Source organism: Cydia splendana, chromosome 2 (genome assembly GCF_910591565.1).
Source record: "Cydia splendana chromosome 2, ilCydSple1.2, whole genome shotgun sequence".
In the NCBI taxonomy this organism is placed as follows: domain Eukaryota; kingdom Metazoa; phylum Arthropoda; class Insecta; order Lepidoptera; family Tortricidae; genus Cydia; species Cydia splendana.
The window spans coordinates 23091455-23105693 of NC_085961.1; the positions used below are offsets into that span (position 1 = coordinate 23091455).

Consider the following 14239-nt stretch of genomic DNA (forward strand, 5'->3'; position numbering starts at 1 on the left):
TATAATTATCGTTATCCTATTAAATTAATTAATCCACTTCGTCACCTTTTTCTAGTAGCATTTTATTTCTGTAACAGTCGCAGTTCTAACTTAACCTAACCCACTTTTCTAGTAGCATTTCGTTTCTGTAAGGGTCGCAGTTCAAACCTAACCTAACCTAACCCACTTTTCTAGTAGCATTTCTTTTCTGAAAGGGTCGCAGTTCAAACCTAACCTAACCCACTTTTCTAGTAGCATTTCTTTTCTGCAAGGTTCGCAGTTCAAACCTAACTTAACCCACTTATCTAGTAGCATTTCGTTTCTGTATGGGTCGCAGTTCAAACCTAACCTAACCCACTTTTCTAGTAGCTTTTTTTTTCTGTAAGGGTCGCAGTTCAAACCTAGCCGAACCCACTTTTCTAGTAGCATTTCTTTTCTGTAAGGGTCGCAGTTCAAACCTAACCTAACCCACTTTTATAGTAGCATTTCTTTTCTGCAAGGGTCGCAGTTCAAACCTAACCTAACCCACTTTTCTAGTAGCATTTCTTTTCTGTAAGGATCGCAGTTCAAACCTAACCTATCCCACTTTTCTAGTAGCATTTCTTTTCTGTAAGGGTCGCCGTTCAAACCTAACCTGACCCACTTATCTAGTAGCATTTCTTTTCTGTAAGGGTCGCAGTTCAAACCTAACCTAACCCATTTTTCTAGTAGCATTTGGTTTCTGTAAGGGTCGCAGTTCAAACCTAACCTAACCCACTTTTCTGATGGCAGTTTGGTTCTGTATGGGGCGCAGTTCAAACCTAACCTAACCTACTTTTCTAGTAGCATTTCGTTTCTAGAAGAATGATTATTTTGGAGTCATTTGCTTTAATAGGATAGCAAACCTAACCCACTTTTCTAGTAGCATTTCTTTTCTGTAAGGGTCGCCGTTCAAACCTAACCTAACCCACTTTTATAGTAGCATTTCTTTTCTGCAAGGGTCGCAGTTCAAACCTAACCTAACCCACTTTTCTAGTAGCATTTCTTTTCTGTAAGGGTCGCAGTTCAAACCTAACCTAACTCACTTTTTTAGTAGCATTTCTTTTCTGTAAGGGTCGCCGTTCAAACCTAACCTGACCCACTTATCTAGTAGCATTTCTTTTCTGTAAGGGTCGCAGTTCAAACCTAACCTAACCCATTTTTCTAGTAGCATTTGGTTTCTGTAAGGGTCGCAGTTCAAACCTAACCTAACCCACTTTTCTGATGGCAGTTTGGTTCTGTATGGGGCGCAGTTCAAACCTAACCTAACCTACTTTTCTAGTAGCATTTCGTTTCTAGAAGAATGATTATTTTGGAGTCATTTGCTTTAATAGGATAGCAAACCTAACCCACTTTTCTAGTAGCATTTCTTTTCTGTAAGGGTCGCCGTTCAAACCTAACCTAACCCACTTATCTAGTAGCATTCCTTTTCTGTAAGGGTCGCAGTTCAAACCTAACCTAACCCATTTTTCTAGTAGCATTTGGTTTCTGTAAGGGTCGCAGTTCAAACCTAACCTAACTCACTTTTCTGATGGCAGTTTGGTTCTGCATGGGGCGCAGTTCAAACCTAACCTAACCCACTTTTCTAGTAGCATTTCGTTTCTAGAAGAATGATTATTTTGGAGTCATTTGCTTTAATAGGATAGCAAACCTAACCCACTTTTCTAGTAGCATTTCGTTTCTGTATGGGTCGCAGTTCAAACCTAACCTAACCCACTTTTCTAGTAGCATTTCGTATCTATATGGGTAGCAGTTGAATCTTAACCTAGCCCACTTTTTTAGTAACATTTCGGTTCTGTGAGGATCGCAGTTCTAACCTAACCTAACCTAACCCACTTTTATAGTAGCATTTCGTTTCTGTAAAGGTCGCAGTTCAAACCTAACCTAACCTACTTTTCTAGTACAATTTCGTTTCTGTAAGGGTCGCAGTGCTAACCTAACCCACTTAACTGATAGCAGTTTGACTTACTTTTCTAGTAGCATAACGAAATGCTACTAGAAAAGTAGATTAGGTAAGGTAGGTATGCGGTGCGGGGTACGGGGGGGTTGAGCGGGAGAGGCTAGTAATTTTGGCATCAGTTTACTTTATTTGATAATATGTGTACATTTTTTGGTAATCATAGTGATTTATTTAGGTGAAAATATCGCTTTAATTTGGTCTTCAAGATTTGGTGATCATTAATGATTTTTGGTGATCATTCAATATATTTGGTATTTGAATACAATTTGAAGTGCAGTGGCAATTAAAATGGTGGTACTTTTTTATTTTTAGGCCTTATTTTTTTGGTGTTCAGTAATTTTTTTTGGTAAGCATGATTTTTAGAGCACCGTACAAAACTTTGTTCACGGTGCTCTTATGGGATCACTTCGGTCTTGCAAATCGGTTAAATGCGTTTTTCTCAAAGACCGTTTGATGTAGGTACCTAAAATTTGGAATAGTTATGGCAAGTACCATCACTAACACTGTGAATAAGTCAAAACTGCTTATTTCTGATTTTAGGGGGAAATTTAGGGGGTTGAGAGGGGTAGCCTGAATTTTTTTTAATTGTAAGAATCGTGTGGGGTACCATTAGAAAGCTTGCAAAAAATTGAGTCGATGGACTGATTTTGAGTTCATTTTAGAGTGCAATAGTTTCGATAAAAAATGCATTTAAAGTTGCAAGTTTTCATACAAAAATTTTCACCTCTGTCCTGGCGATTTTCGCGAAAACTATAGCTAACAGGCAGCTGACCAGTCAATACCCAACTTAAAGAAGCATGGAGACGGCGGGAAAATTATCAGCTTAACTTTATCTTTATTAATTTTTCAACTGCAGTCTGATCTTTGGTTGCTTAGGGCTAGCTAACTGATGCTTACACTGGTCATTAAAATTTCATATTAGGAAGTAGTTTTAGCGAGAAAGATCCTTAGTTAAAACTTTGGCATTGAAATTTATGACTTATGTCTTTGATACAAAGTTTAATTCTGCTTGCTTATTTTTGTGGGATATAATTTTTTTTCTGAATAGCCTACTATAAGTATGAGAGAGATCTACAAAATACAACCTTATTATATTGCAAATAAGTTTAAATTTCGAACACCAGTTTTTTAGGCTAAAATATATTAATTTCGAACGGGCTTTCCAACCAATTGATTATCTCAATGTGCTCAGTAAGAATCATATTTATTATTGCAGTTTATCTGAAAAAATTCAAATTAAGAATTCCGTTTTTCACTGTCGTTGTGTTTTTTTTTCACAATAGAGCACATAGAGTTAGTAAGGCGTATAGAGAAAGGGAACGGTGCTCTGAACACCGTAGTCTTGACTTCGTGCTTGGCCAATTATTTTATTTAGGGTACCAAAGTATTTTTTGGTGGTCATTATATTTGTAGCCATAAGAAATCCCTATCACAGTTATACTTAAACCCTGGCAGGGTTGAATACATAATAATGTCGGTATTTAACTAAACATAAGACAAACTTTTTATTTCATTTACGCGAGCGGAGCTGCGGGCCCGTCTAGTGTAGTATAATTTTTAATCGAATTATTTTCTGTAATCTCTATGTACCTCTTTTTAAAAACTATATTTAACAAATTTAAAAGTGGAAAAATTACTATCTTGGGTGAGACTTGAACTCACGGCCTCTGGATCTGGTGAGTTCAAGTCTCACCCAAGACAGTAATTTTTCCACTTTTAAATTTATTCTAAGCTTAATAGCATCGTTAGCAGACATTTCTGCTTGTTAAAAATTAAATTAATACTATATTTAACAACCAAATAACCATATTTTATATTAAAGACACATACCTAACCTACCTGTGCTGGATTTATTATTTAAAACATGATTGAACTAGGATTATTTATAAATAGTCATTTTTTTATTTAGACGAAACGACAGCTCACATTTCCACTTAAATACAAAAAAAAACAACGAGACTTTGACTGAGTCAACTCGAGTGCGAATAAAGCGGCTTACACACGGACTTACAGTTGTGGAGTATTTCGCACTATTGTTAGGGTACAAACTGCACCGCACAATATTTCTACTAAACAGCAACCAATTCTATCTTCTTAAACATTTTACGTGAATGACGGACGATGCATGTGTGCGAAATTGAGGTAATAAGCGAACCGAGGCGAGGAAATTTAAACAGGCTAGAATGCTAGATGCTAGATTGTAGCTAAAGAGTAGGTAGAAGTCAGTTGGTTATTCGTTTTCTATCCGTAGCACAGAATAAATAATAGTACTGCCGTACAGAAAGGAAACTTCCTACAAAACCGAAGTTTGACAGCGGTTCAGGGTCGAATCATGCCGTCCTTTTCTAATATATGGCACTATCCCTTTCGGCTATTTAGGGTTGTCAAAATTCAAGCCATTATCTTATCTGTGGTCGTGGACGTAAAGGGACGTCAAGTTGTGACAACCCTAATAATTGCTCGGAGCAATGCTGAGCCGAGCGGAGCCGAGTTTGGCCGAAGTCAGGAGTTTCGCACCCCTGTCCGTAGGAGCATCTATCTATACTGGGTCAAGCAGATCTTGTTAGTAGAAAAAGGCGGCAAATTTGAAAAATGTAGGCGCGAAGGGATATCGTCTCATAGAAAATTTGAATTTCGCGCCTTTTTCTACTGACAAGGTTTGCTTGACCATCTATATCCAATAACTTTATCACTAATTGTTACATAACTAACAAAATGTTATAGTGACAACGGTATTAATTTTAGACAATTTTAGTTTTAACGTCGTCGTCATAACGTCATGACATTATTTTAACTAGGTAGCTACCTCTAAGTAGTAGCAAAGGTATTTCGCTTGTAAGCAAAGTGTTCAAGATATACACCTTTTAGGTTATCGGAAAGACGTTAACACCCGTTACACACACAATACATTAATAAAATTTGGCAAACCCCTGTTAAATGTTGATTATCTATTCTGAGAAAACAATCATTAATTTCAAATTCACAAATAGGGACACACGAATATCAACAGCATTTAAATTTGACAGACGTTTATGACTTATAAATAATGCCATAAGAACGTAAGTTTTGTTTTTAATTAAAACATAACTAGCCTAACATATATGTAAATAAAAGAACACTAAACTACCCAAAATTAGTTTATAAAAATGTTCGGGGTAGATAAAAAAATTGCAGCTACCCGTTAAAGTATAATGTTAGACCCGTTTGTGTAATTAAATACGTGTGAGTTTAAAGTGTTATATTACAAGGCTGTATCGCGCAAAGCTAAGTTAATATTTATATAAATAAATCGCCAGTCAAGCTTCTGGTATGATTTTTATGAATAAAACAGTAAGTGCTCAGTCAGGCGGGTAAACGCTCCAATGAGACAAGACGCCCACCATACGTGGCAACGTGCTTGACGTGATCATCATAATAACGCACAGCATACATTTTACACGCTTCATGTGGCTTTGACTTTATTAGAGGGAATAGGTGGGGCAAATTAAATCGGTTCTGTCGGTGAAGTGTCCTACATTCAAGAGCTATGCAAACTATTAAGTACTTTTTGAAACTGAAAAATGTAATATAAACGCCGAGTCGTGTGTGAATGTCGTCATAAAAGGCTGGAGTTGTAATATAGGTCAAATGTATGACCTCAATTACAACTCTAGCCTTTTTTGAGGATTTTGCTTGTGCGATATTAATAATATAATGTAATTCGTAGATTCTATTAGCCTGATTTTTCTACATATAATGTTATAAATTACCTACTCATTTGGTACAATTGTTATAGTAAGTAAAATATGAGAGTCTTATTTCAAATACTTGTGCTCAATTTTGCTGTCATTATATTTACTTATGTAATGTATTATTTACTACCTGTGGAGACAATTATCCTTTATTCGTAAATCGATTACAGCCTCATCTACATTACTTTTTACTTGTTGGCCTATAATTCTTCCTTATAATAAAAAATTGTTATTTGTTTAACAAGGGGAAAGTTGTTTAACCGCGTTATGCTAATATTGATACCCGAGCAAGCGGAAGATTCCAAAATTGAACCACGAGCGTAGCGAGTGGTTCGAAAAATGGAATTTTGAGCGTTGCCAGTGTTTCAAAGCACGAGGGTTAAACAAAATTTGCCCCCGAGTGAAACACAAAATTTTTCACCACACCAACCCGAAGTATCAAATGTAAAATATCAAACAAAATCAAACCAAATCAAATCCAAAAGAATGTTATTAAATATTTATCATCCAAAATCATCATTTAAAAGTCAATTCTACCAGCAAACATAAGAAAACAACTCAAAATTTGCATTTGATTACTTTGCCTCACATGTGAATAAAATGCAACTTTGCTATCAGTTTTTCTTCAATACTTTCGAAAGTCCAAAATGTTTTAATGTTACATGTTCACGTGTTTAGGCTTAAGGTGGTTCACTTTCCATACAAAAAACAATTGCGTTATAGGCCTAAACACGGGCGTAAGTACCAGTAAATTCAGGGCCTGTACATTTCTGGCCGTTGACGTAAAAATGACGTAACTCAAGCAGAGGTGTCATAATTTAATAGCTCCTAGGTATATGTCGGTAACATCGTCACTTCACAATGAACAGATGTAACACGTTTTTTGATCTAACGAAGTGCATGTTTTACCTTACATTGCTGTCATGTACACACCTATAGACCCTATAGTGATATCAAAAGTTCAGTTCTGTCGCTAGTTCGATAAAGATTAAAAAATTAGAGTAGGTAGGTAGTAAATTTGCTAGTGAGTTCACTTACAAAGTTTTAACAGGCTTCAAAGTTTAAAAAGAGAAGATTCGAAAATAGGAAATTTTACCTACGATGGAATACTAGGTTTCTTCCCGGAAGGGTGACACCAGGACCTGATTTCAACACTTTTTCTCAAATCTATTAAATGGGGAACGAAATGAAAAGGTGATAACAAAAAATATCACATCACATCTTAGCTTATAAATAAAACCGGGCAAGTGCGAGTCGGACTCGAGCACGAAGGGTTACATTACGCAAAAAACGGCAAAAAAATCACGTTTGTTGTATGGGAACCCCACTTAAATATACAGGGTGATTCATGAGACGTGAGCACGACTAATCCTGCACACTCAGTAACTGATAATTGATCGATCACCGTCGTATTTAGGGGAAACAACCACACTTTTTCCTATTTTTTAACTTTTTGGTGAGGGCAAATTTAATCCTCTACAATCATGGTCACCCTACAAGACCTAATTAATAAGCATAAAACCTCTTTAATTTTTGATTACGAAGAAAATAAACTGTCAAACTTGAGTGAGATACGAGTTTTCAAAAGTAACCAGACCGCGATGACAGTGGTGACATTCAATTTGACACAGAATATCGGTAGTTTAGTATTCTAATTTTAGGGTGACCACGCATGTCGTAAATAAATTAATAACTTTTTTTTTCAACGTGACTAGAAAATTAACGTTAACCTCACTAATACTGATACGAAAGTGTTGCTTATAATCTACGAAATGCGCAGTATTAGTCCTGCTCACGTCTCCTGAATCACCCTGTATATTATATTCTGTTTTTAGTATTTGTTGTTATAGCGGCAACAGAAATACATCATCTGTGAAAATTTCCGGAGTCGCGGAGTAGTATAGTAATTAATTAATTACAGTGAGACGCCTCATTCTGCTCTCGTATGTTTCTTTTCTCTTAATGAATGTATTAATTATACAGGATATTGACTCTTGGAGACCCTATACATCTCTAAGGATAACTTGATAAACTATATAATCTTATAGTTCTGACACCTAGAGACATTTACACCTCTAAATATTATAGATTTTTTTTTTGTGTTTTGTATCTGTATTTTTTATGTAATTAGACATTAAGAGACCATATACATCTCTTAGTAATTGTAATACGTTAGATTGAATTGTTAGTTTTATTTTATAAAATTGTTGATGTTATTATTTTTGCTTGTAATTATGTAAATTCAATGATGACGTGTAAAAGTGCCCTTGTGGCCTATTTGCTTAATAAATGTTGATGTTTGATGTTTGAGTAATAGAGTCCCGTTTTTACCCTTTGGGTACGGAACCCTAAAAAGAAGGTAAGATAAACGTACTGGTGCTCGACTTCTTCTTCTTCTTCAAAACTTCTACAGATTATTAGCCTTGAGTGTCGCTGCAGACTGGGACTGTTTGAGCGACAGGAGCCACTGGTTACACAAGTTCACAGCGCGCACCGTGAAATAATTAGCATAAAATATGGTTGCGTCTTATTAGGAGGAATAAAATTAGCAAGCGTGAGATTAGAACTTGAACGTAAGCGGTGGCCTTTGGCCAAATAGTTACATCTCTCGGTTAGGTAAGACGGGGAACATGGGTTGAAGAGTATGTTGAAAAGTAACGATTGGGCATGCACCTCTGCGTCGGCGGATCGGTAACCACCCGAGCTGGTAACGAAAGTTAGAAATGTGTTCATATTTACGGATGCCAAATATGTAGGTAAGGTGGTGGTACTGCACGTGCTCGACGTGCATGTCATCTTGAAACTTAAGTCATTGTCAATAGAAGTGACAGCAGGGTGTCATTTTCATTTATTGGGCATTAGCATGTCGAGCACTAGTACCACCACCTTACCTGATAGAGTCCGTTCGGAAAGAGAAAAGTCGTGGAATGTATTGGGCCCCATACATTTCACGACTCTTCTCTTTCCGCACAAACTCTACAAACATTTTGTAAACGCTCATGCTTATCGCATTTCCTCACTAACAAGGAAGGGTACCCAACTGTCCGACTCCGATTTGATTTATTTTGATATATGTTATAGAGTAGTCTAAAATAACGGACACGTATTTTTTTTTAGCTGCCCAAACTCAACCTGTTAGGAGAAAATGGCCTTCAAAGTACTGACAATTGACCTAACCTTCTAATTTCTATGAAAAACTTTTTTCAAAAAAAAATGATAATTAATTACTGGTTTCTGCTAGGAATAGCAGCAATTCTTATTAAATTGGAAAATCCAATAATAATATAATAATTGTGTGCATTCATTTTAATTTATTCTCTTGTTCATTATTTTCAATCGAAGTTTTACATCCTACTCAGCTCATCTCATCCAGAAAATAAGAAACTTTTTAATAATGCTGTTGCTTGGCTGTTGCTGATTTTCGACTCTGTACTTAGTTTGCTTGCTTGAGGCTCTGGTGATAGGGGCCTGTCACGACAAAACAAGAGTGTCTACAACATATTTTTTAAAAAGTTTTCTTTAACGAGGGTCTACTACAGATAACATTAGCTCATATTAAAACTATGCCACCGAATAAATAATTAGAAACAGACCTGTAATCGATTTAACTGATGGCATCGTCAGCCATAAAATTAAGTGCGGACCGCAACGTAAAACATTTAATTTCTAACTATTGACTGCCGCGAGAAATTCTTTTCCTGATTGGAGGTCATTGGTGTTTGTGGTTACAAAGATGTCACGTTAAAAAGACAAACTTCAAGTGACAACGCGAGGTGTTTAAGCCCTTTTTAGGATATGGTGTTTGGGATTGAAAGTGGAATGGGGTGGGAGCAAGTAACAGGGCCCTTCTCGCAACCCCTGTGATCCTGGTACTAGTTGGCATTGACTTCAGGGAGGCATCCGACGACAAGTTTCCGGATCGCAGGCATCGGCCAACTTGCCGTCGGCTATTGTTTGGCAACAAGTCCTTTGACGGCGGAGATTGTTGCCATATTGCCGGGGCTTTTATTTGTACTTGTAATAGATATTCAGTGGGTTTGGGTTTGTTGAATGAAGATATTTTAATAAAGTGCACCTTATACTCTTATACAGATATATACAATATCTGACCGAAAACTAGTTTTGAATAGATTTAGCAATTGGGGAAAAAATATGTTATTAATAACACTAAGATTTTTTTTAGCAATAAATATATTTTTCTCAGAATACGTTTGGGTAACAGTTGCCATTAATTGAATTAAGGGTGAAGGTTCACAGCCATCGGTACTGAGAATAGTTTCATAACCATGACTAAATTTTACGACGCACCAACAACGATTAGTAAATGCATATACATACATGCAATGATAAATCTTTTGGGACTTGAATTCGATTAATAACCATATTAAGTAGGTACTCCCATATGGAACATCCGTAGTAAATTTCTCTCCCTTTTTCAGCCTCATAAGGGATGATTTACGAGATAAAAGCTAACCTATCCCGGGGCCCAAACTATCTCCATATCACATCTAAATCGGTGTAGCGGTTTAAAACTGAAAAGGTAACAGACAGACATACGTTTTATAAGCACAGACAGACCGAGAACGTTTTTAAGCCAAGTGTAATATTTGGTACAAGCTTTTTTTCCTTTTCACTAAATTATCCCTTAACACGTAAGAGTTGCATTTGTTCATCAAGATAATTATTATCTAATAAAGTTTAATATGGCAACTTTAACATCCGACTTAATTCTCAATTAGGTACTTAAGAAAAAAAAAGTTCAAATTTTATTTCACTAAATGTCAGCAATTAAGTAGGACAAATATTAAAAAAACCGGACAAGTGCGAGTCGGACTCGCCCACCGAGGGTTCCGTACTTTTTAGTATTTGTTGTTATAGCGGCAACAGAAATAGATCATCTGTGAAAATTTCAACTGTCTATAGCTATCATGAGATACAGCCTGGTGACAGACAGACAGGCGGACAGACGCACAGTGGAGTCTTAGTAATAGGGTTCCAGGTTTACCCTTTGGGTACGGAACCCTAAAAAATGAGATTTTATACAGCCCTTGGATATAAAATCTTCAACATTTAAAAATTGCAGAATAGCATTTGGGTAAAACTTTCAATAGAAAAAAAATTAGCCCTTGATTCAAAGTTTGGCTTTGGTGGAAAGTTTAATTTAGTGATATTGATTTACAGCTTTTACTCGTAAGTTAATCGAAAGAGCTTTTTGTCGTAAAAACGCGAAGTTCTATCGGAAGACACCGATACTTGCTTGCCTATTAATGCTAATTATAGCATTTGATATTCAAACAACACAAGTGCAAGTCGTTACAAATTGAAAGAGAGAGTTGGGATACATACCCGCTTTCCCACATTCCGGCGATAAAAGGGAAAACTGTTTCTGCTCGAGGGCGGGACGGAGCGCGGTTAACGCTGTCGGCGGGAGCGAGCTAGGTTATATTGTAAGGGCTTACCTCCTGGCGCTTTCTGCTCGCCTGGTAGCTCGTTACAGGTCGCGTAACGTCGCGGCGGGCCGAGGGCGCAGCGAGCGAGCGGTCGCGTCGGTTCAGCGACGGCAACTGCAATCGTATCGTGCTCACAGGGGGTGGTGCATTTTGTGCAAGCGAGACTGCAACGCCCGCCCATTCGCCTCGTGCCTCACTTTCCCGCCCTAGTGTTCTTATTAAAAATGTCACGACAGTTCATTAAAACAAACGTGGGGCTGATGGTGTCGACGGATCACCTTATCCTGGAATCGATTACTTCACACATTTTATATTTATAAAATACTTGTGAAGTTCTGGAATTCAGCAACAGATTAAAACGTGGGTGCGTCTGGGAGGTTAAAGATTGACTGACAAAATAAATATTTTACTTAAGAGTTTATAAGCCTAATAGTGTAGGTTGCGACAAAAACGACATAAGGGTTGTCACGTTTTTTCATGTAACATAATCCTATATCTAAAATCAAAATCAGTGTTACACACCTATGTAATTGTAATGTGTGATGTAATTTACATTTAACGAAGAAGGAAGATTTTCAATGTTGAAATTCTTTTTCAAAAACAGGTGGCGAGCACTTGAATTGTATTTCTTTATATATGACATATGATATGACTGTTATAATGAGCCAGAGCCATTTGGGAAAAGGGCCAGAGAAAATTATAAATCATTAAGTTGAAGACCTTTTTTCATCGAGTAACGTGCCGCGTACCTACCTGAAAAAACAACATTATCAAATAATTTATAGAATTATTGAAAATGTAAGACTAATTCTATAACCACAAAGCGTGACATCAATTTTATGTCACCGGCACGAAAAGTATACGCTAGCCAGCACATACGAGACATGCCAAAATAAGATAAATATATAAAGTTTGAATAGGCCCCCATTATCTTCAAGTTCTGTATCAGAGGTATTAAAAATGATTTATTTACTTATATTTAAACATTGTGATTGTTAAATGTATAAATAAATATGATTGATTGGTGGTACTGTTGTTTTAAGATTATAAGTTCTTCTTCTTCTATTCCTCTTATTTTCAGTTTTTATTGATTAAGATTGCAACAGAGTGACATAATTTATAAGAATGTATCGTTAAGTTTCATGTAAAGTGGGAGCCCTACACTTCTACAGCTACCGAATCAACAAAACACTATCCCGACTTTTAGCTCTCCCCTAGCTACGAGTATAACGTGACCTAGGGATCCGTAACAGCTTTGATAAATCGAAAATTCTTCTTATACTGGTTCTGTCAGTTATACGCCCGGTGAGGTTTGTGAGCTACACTGACTGGGGCGGGTCTGCCCACGCACATCTCCTAGGTGACAGCCGGCCGCGACGCTGCGACGCTCACTAATCTAAAAAATTAAAATCTTCATTGATGTAATCTTGGTATCCAACGGGAGGAACTTGTTTCGGAAAAAAAGTTTGTAACTTTTCATAAAACTAACTAGACTTATGTAACCAGTCAAACCTGGAGTAGTTTATCCTAAGGAGTAGGTAGGTACCATTGGCTAACGAAATTACAGTTTAAGAATACATACTTTTAACTCATTCACTGCCAGCGAGAGCTACGCGCTACGAGCGTAGCTGATAAGCAGTGATCGTACATTTTCCAGCATTTTTGGTGCAACTGAGTGGTGTTAACGGAATTGGTATAGATAATTTGAACTGAAATGGTAAATTAAAGGTTAATATTAACGTAATTAACGCTAATTAATCATTAGGGTTGAAATTATTTATACCAATTCCGTTAACACCACTCCGCTGCACCAAAAATGCTGGAAAATGTACGAACACTGCTGATAAGTGATAACACGTATTTTCCGTCTTGCAGCGAAAAGCTCCTATGAACAGACATACCCGCCTAGCAGGTGGCTTGTAGTAAATGTGTTACTTGTTTCATTAAATAATAAAAAAAAAGGTTTGGTCTAACTAATATAATATTCAGTTTAACTTAAAAATTTAACTAAGAGGGAAGTATAGCTACTGATAAAAGGTACTTTTTTCATATAATTTCCATTTCGTGAGAAAACGTTTTCCACTAACTAAATCTTAACATATATCACTTTGATTTTGATGTCGATCGCTTCAGCATAATATACTCTAAGTTTACGCTTACGCTATACGCTTTTCTTTTAAGTTATTTTTGTTGTATTGCAAATTTTGAAAAAAAGGGAAACCTATAAACCTAGTTTTTTATTGTGTCAATAACGTACAAAAAATCATGGAGATGGAAAATATTTAGAAGTGGAAAAAAGTTTTCTCTTTATATATGGACGATCACGTGCTACACTTCCCTCTTAAGAACGTTAGCATAAGAAAAACGAGACAACGTGCAAGAAAACAGTTAGTTGTAGACATACTAGAAGTAAGCTATTAAGTAATTCACTTTATAGTCTCAATATAGGTATTATTTTAACCTAGTTTCATGTGCGACCAAAATAAATCACTCGCCGAATCTGATGACACGGTGAGCCGGTGACATGCATCGGAATGTGGCAGCTGCATTAACTAAAACATACGGTGTTTGAATTTTAATTACAAAGGTTCCATATTCATGTGTTCTAAATTAATGGTCATAAAGTAAAAAAATACTTGACATTTGCATCTATCGCACTAGTATGTCTTGTGACGCCTATATTAAACATTTGCATCTATCGCACTACATAAGCTTACACTTTTTGTCGCCTAGGCCCCATCCGCAAACCGTCCGATAAGGAACTTCGTTCCAAAAACTTTTTGTTCAGATGTCACACAAATAGAAATAGATAATATTGTATTTAGATATTGTAAAGTCTGAAATAAGATGAATTAGAAGCCTGTTTCCTAAGTAGGTTAACCTATGTTTTACGATAAACCGTTAATTGTATTATACATTTAAACTCCATGAAGTATATAATTATTGTGAAGGAAAACTAAATTAAAATTAAAGATGAATTTAGCATGCTTTTCACTCTTTATGAAAGATAATTATTACAATCTGATTCTAAAGACTATTTACCCCAGGTTCACGGTCGCTACTTCTGCTACAAACTACATAATTTGAAAACATTCTATCGT

At 36.3% G+C, this 14239-nt stretch overlaps 1 protein-coding gene across 3 annotated transcripts in view; it reads right to left on the minus strand.

The window, feature by feature from the left end:
* The window catches only part of LOC134806008 (sex determination protein fruitless-like), a 111606-nt gene extending 100275 nt beyond the window's left edge, over positions 1–11331 (minus strand). The window contains exon 1 of one of the 3 annotated variants that reach the window (XM_063779209.1): positions 11148–11327. The gene's annotated coding sequence lies outside the window, so the exon portion shown is untranslated. Of the gene's footprint in view, positions 1–11147 lie in introns of all 3 variants that reach the window. The other 2 variants (XM_063779202.1, XM_063779204.1) reach the window with 2 other exon arrangements.
* Between the last annotated feature and the right edge of the window lie 2908 nt (positions 11332–14239).